Genomic DNA, 6,000 nt, shown 5'->3' with positions numbered 1-6,000 from the left:
CACTTCCAATCTTGTAAGGTGATCATCCAACCTCAAGAAATCTTTGTTTCTTACAGTATGTTATCATTCTAATACAAGGTAATAATCATATTCAAACTTTGGTTCAATTTCTATAACTATAACAATCTTATTTCAAGTGATGATCTTACTTGAACTTGTTTTCGTGTCATGATTTTGCTTCAAGAACTTCAAGCCATCCAAGGATCCATTGAAGCTAGATCCATTTTTCTATTTTCCAGTAGGTTTATCCAAGGAACTTAAGGTAGTAATGATGTTCATAACATCATTCAATTCATACATATAAAGCTATCTTATTCGAAGGTTTAAACTTGTAATCACTAGAACATAGTTTAGTTAATTCTAAACTTGTTCGCAAACAAAAGTTAATCCTTATAACTTGAATTTTAAAATCAACTAAACACATGTTCTATATCTATATGATATGCTAACTTAATGATTTAAAACCTGGAAACACGAAAAACACCGTAAAACCGGATTTACGCCGTCGTAGTAACACCGCGGGCTGTTTTGGGTTAGTTAATTAAAAACTATGATAAACTTTGATTTAAAAGTTGTTATTCTGAGAAAATGATTTTTATTATGAACATGAAACTATATCCAAAAATTATGGTTAAACTCAAAGTGGAAGTATGTTTTCTAAAATGGTCATCTAGACGTCGTTCTTTCGACTGAAATGACTACCTTTACAAAAATGACTTGTAACTTATTTTTCCGACAATAAACCTATACTTTTCTATTTAGATTCATAAAATAGAGTTCAATATGAAACCATAGCAATTTGATTCACTCAAAACAGATTTAAAATGAAGAAGTTATGGGTAAAACAAGATTGGATAATTTTTCTCATTTTAGCTACGTGAAAATTGGTAACAAATCTATTCCAACCATAACTTAATCAACTTGTATTGTATATTATGTAATCTTGAGATACCATAGACACGTATACAATGTTTCGACCTATCATGTCGACACATCTATATATATTTCGGAACAACCATAGACACTCTATATGTGAATGTTGGAGTTAGCTATACAGGGTTGAGGTTGATTCCAAAATATATATAGTTTGAGTTGTGATCAATACTGAGATACGTATACACTGGGTCGTGGATTGATTCAATATAATATTTATCGATTTATTTCTGTACATCTAACTGTGGACAACTAGTTGTAGGTTACTAACGAGGACAGCTGACTTAATAAACTTAAAACATCAAAATATATTAAAAGTGTTGTAAATATATTTTGAACATACTTTGATATATATGTATATATTGTTATAGGTTCGTGAATCAACCAGTGGCCAAGTCTTACTTCCCGACGAAGTAAAAATCTGTGAAAGTGAGTTATAGTCCCACTTTTAAAATCTAATATTTTTGGAATGAGAATACATGCAGGTTTTATAAATGATTTACAAAATAGACACAAGTACGTGAAACTACATTCTATGGTTGAATTATCGAAATCGAATATGCCCCTTTTTATTAAGTCTGGTAATCTATGAATTAGGGAACAGACACCCTAATTGACGCGAATCCTAAAGATAGATCTATTGGGCCTAACAAACCCCATCCAAAGTACCGGATGCTTTAGTACTTCGAAATTTATATCATATCCGAAGGGTGTCCCGGAATGATGGGGATATTCTTATATATGCATCTTGTTAATGTCGGTTACCAGGTGTTCACCATATGAATGATTTTTATCTCTATGTATGGGATGTGTATTGAAATATGAAATCTTGTGGTCTATTATTATGATTTGATATATATAGGTTAAACCTATAACTCACCAACATTTTTGTTGACGTTTTAAGCATGTTTATTCTCAGGTGATTATTAAGAGCTTCCGCTGTCGCATACTTAAATAAGGACGAGATTTGGAGTCCATGCTTGTATGATATTGTGTAAAAACTGCATTCAAGAAACTTATTTTGTTGTAACATATTTGTATTGTAAATCATTATGTAATGGTCGTGTGTAAACAGGTTATTTTAGATTATCATTATTTGATAATCTACGTAAAGCTTTTTAAAACCTTTATCTATGAAATAAAGGTTATGGTTTGTTTTAAAAATGAATGCAGTCTTTGAAAAACGTCTCATATAGAGGTCAAAACCTCGCAACGAAATCAATTAATATGGAACGTTTTTAATCAATAAGAACGGGACATTTCATTTGGTATCCGAGCGTTGGTCTTAGAGAACCAGAATTTTGCATTAGTGTGTTTTATCTAGTTTGTTAGGATGCATTAGTGAGTCTGGACTTCGACCGTGTTTACTTGAAAAATGATTGCTTAACAAATTTTGTTGGAAACTATATATTTTTAACATGTGAATATTATATGATATATTAATCTCTTAACTCGTTTGATATTATGTGATAGATGTCTACCTCTAGAACAAGTCCCATTGACTCACCTAATAATAATGAAGAGTCAAATGTAAATTGGAATGATTCGTGGACTGATTCACAAGTTCCCGAAGAGGAACCGGAAGAAGAGTCGGAACCGGAAGAAGAATCGGAACCGGAAGAAGAATCGGAACCGGATGAAGAAATAGAACCGGTGGGGGAAATAATAAAACGGTTAAGTAAAAGAAAATCCTCAACCAACCGACCAAGGTTAATTATGGTCAATGGTGTTTCCGCCAAGGAAGCAAAATATTGGGAGGATTACCAATTCTCCGATGAATCAGATTCCGACGAGAATTCCGATGATGTTATAGAAATTACCTCAACTGAATTTAAAAAGGCAAAAGAAAATAATAAGGGAATGGGCATAAAAATAGAGAAATCTAATTCCAACCCCGATAAACTGTATATGTATCGTCAACCCCCGAAGTCCTTAAGTTGTAACAATGACCCGAGAACCTCTAAACCACCAGGTTTTTCTAAACCAATGTGGATAACGACGGCTCGTATTAGGGGAACATCATATATCTCTAGAAACTTGGCAAAACGAACCAAAACCGAAGAAGAAGAAACAAGCGAGTCGGAATAAGATAGTTGTATTCGTGTGGTGTAATATAAGTAATATAGTGTGCTTATGCTTTATTATATATGTAAAAATTGCTTGTATTAATAAGTATTTTTTTATGAATCTAACTCTTGTCTATTTTACAGTATAAAAACACAAAATGGATAGACAACCCAATATTTTAAGAGACCTACCCGGAGACATGATTGATGAAATCTTGTCTAGAGTCGGCCAGAATTCCTCGGCACAACTATTTAAGGCTAGATCAGTTTGTAAGACATTCGAAGAACGTTCCAAGAATGTCTTGGTTTATAAGAGACTTTCGTTTGAAAGATGGGGGATATCACATTGGGAAACCCATAAGTTACGATGTGTTTACTTTGACGCATATATTGCGGGGAACCCAAATGCTATTTTACGCAACGGGTTAAGAAATTATTTTGACTCAATATATCCAAATATTGGACTTCGTGATTTAGAAAAAGCGGCTAACATGCAACATAAAGAAGCATGTTATGCTTACGGATTAGTAATGTTCGCTTCTCACCAAAGTGAGAACAAGAACATCGGGCTACAACTATTAAACAAAACGTTCCCACAAGTGACGGAGTCGGTAATTGGGGTAAGAAATGAGGTTTTTAGATTATTACGGGACTGTTGGACATTACGTTACCCTCGTCCCTTTGACGACGTTACAACACGCTGTCTTATCAACGGCCATAACGGTTATGTTCCACAAGACCAAGGATGGGAAGTAATCCTAGTAAAACCAGAATGCATGACTTGTTTCTGGACGTATGAATTACGTGTCTTTATTGCCTTTACTAAACGACTTGTTTACTAGCTAGAATTATCTTCACAACCATCTTGTATCAAATTTATTGTGTGCTATATTTCATGCTATATGTAAAATAAACGGTATTGTAAGTTTGTAAAATATTGTGTAAAAGTTTGAACGCGAAATATTATTATAATCAGTTTTTTCATATAGAATTGTAGTAGTTGAATTGTATATTAGCTACTAAGTATGAACTTAACGGGTAGGTACTACCCGAATTTAAACTTATAAAACGCTAATATGAAGAAAAAGCTTTTATAAATGAGTTCATATTATGCTACGAAATACTATTAACTACTCTTAATATTCTGTATGATTAACTTGTTCCAGTTGACTATTTTGAAGGAAATGGCACCGACTACTCGACACACAGTGAATATGAATGAAGAGGAATTCCGTACTTTTCTAGCTTCAAGCATAGCCGCAGTACAGGCTGCGCTACATACCAACAATAACCTTGGATCTAGCAGTACAGGAAATCGTGTAGGATGCACCTACAAAGAATTCACTGCCTGCAAACCTTTGGAATTTGATGGAACCGAAGGACCGATCGGATTGAAACGGTGGACCGAGAAGGTCGAATCGGTGTTTGCCATAAGTAAGTGTACTGAAGAGGACAAAGTGAAGTACGCTACGCATACCTTCACAGGTTCTGCGTTAACATGGTGGAATACCTATCTAGAGCAAGTGGGACAAGACGATGCGTACGCACTACCGTGGTCAGCATTCAAGCACTTGATGAACGAGAAGTACCGTCCCAGAACCGAGGTCAATAAGCTCAAGACAGAACTTAGAGGGTTACGAACCCAAGGATTTGATATTACCACGTACGAAAGACGATTCACAGAATTGTGCCTATTGTGTCCGGGAGCATTCGAAGATGAGGAAGAGAAGATCGACGCGTTTATGAAAGGATTCCCTGAAAGAATCCAAGAAGATATAAGTTCACACGAGCCCGCCTCCATACAACAGGCATGTAGAATGGCTCACAAACTAGTGAACCAGATTGAAGAAAGAATTAAAGAACAGACTGCTGAAGAGGCCAATGTGAAGCAAGTTAAAAGAAAGTGGGAGGAAAATGGTGATAAGAATCACCAATACAACAACAACAGCAATCGCAACAATTATCCCAACAATCGCAACATCAATCGCAACTACAACAAACGGCCCAACAACAACAACAACAACAACAACAACAACAATAACTACAACAATCATCCCAACAACAATAATAACCACAACAACAACAACAACAATCAGAAACAGCTATGCCAAAGGTGTGAAAAGTATCACTCGGGGTTCTGCACCAAATTTTGCAACAAGTGTAAAAGAAATGGTCATAGCGCGGTGAAGTGTGAGGTCTACGGACCAGGGGTTAATAGAACGAAAGGAACAAATGGTGTCGGAATGAGTAATGGCGGAGCAAGTAGTGTCGGAGCAAGCTATGCCAATGTAGTTTGTTATAAATGTGGAAAACCGGGCCACATTATTAGAAATTGCCCGAACCAGGAGAACATGAATGGACAAGGCCGCGGAAGAGTTTTCAATATTAATGCGGCAGAGGCACATGAAGACCCGGAGCTTGTTACGGGTACGTTTCTTATTGACAATAAATCTGCTTACGTTTTATTTGATTCGGGTGCGGATAGAAGCTATATGAGTAGAGATTTTTGTGCTAAATTAAGTTGTCCATTGACGCCTTTGGATAGTAAATTTTTACTCGAATTAGCAAATGGTAAATTAATTTCAGCAGATAATATATGTCGGAATCGAGAAATTAAACTGGTTAGCGAAACATTTAAGATTGATTTGATACCAGTAGAGTTAGGGAGTTTTGATGTGATAATCGGTATGGACTGGTTGAAAGAAGTGAAAGCAGAGATCGTCTGTTACAAAAATGCAATTCGCATTATACGAGAAAAAGGAAAACCCTTAATGGTGTACGGAGAAAAGGGCAACACGAAGCTACATCTTATTAGTAATTTGAAGGCACAAAAACTAATAAGAAAAGGTTGCTATGTTGTTCTAGCACACGTCGAGAAAGTACAAACTGAAGAAAAGAGCATCAATGATGTTCCCGTCGCAAAAGAATTTCCCGATGTATTTCCGAAAGAATTACCGGGATTACCCCCACATCGATCCGTTGAATTTCAAATAGATCTTGT

This window comes from Rutidosis leptorrhynchoides, chromosome 7, assembly GCF_046630445.1.
Source record: "Rutidosis leptorrhynchoides isolate AG116_Rl617_1_P2 chromosome 7, CSIRO_AGI_Rlap_v1, whole genome shotgun sequence".
NCBI lineage: Eukaryota > Viridiplantae > Streptophyta > Magnoliopsida > Asterales > Asteraceae > Rutidosis > Rutidosis leptorrhynchoides.
This window is presented reverse-complemented; position numbering follows the sequence as displayed.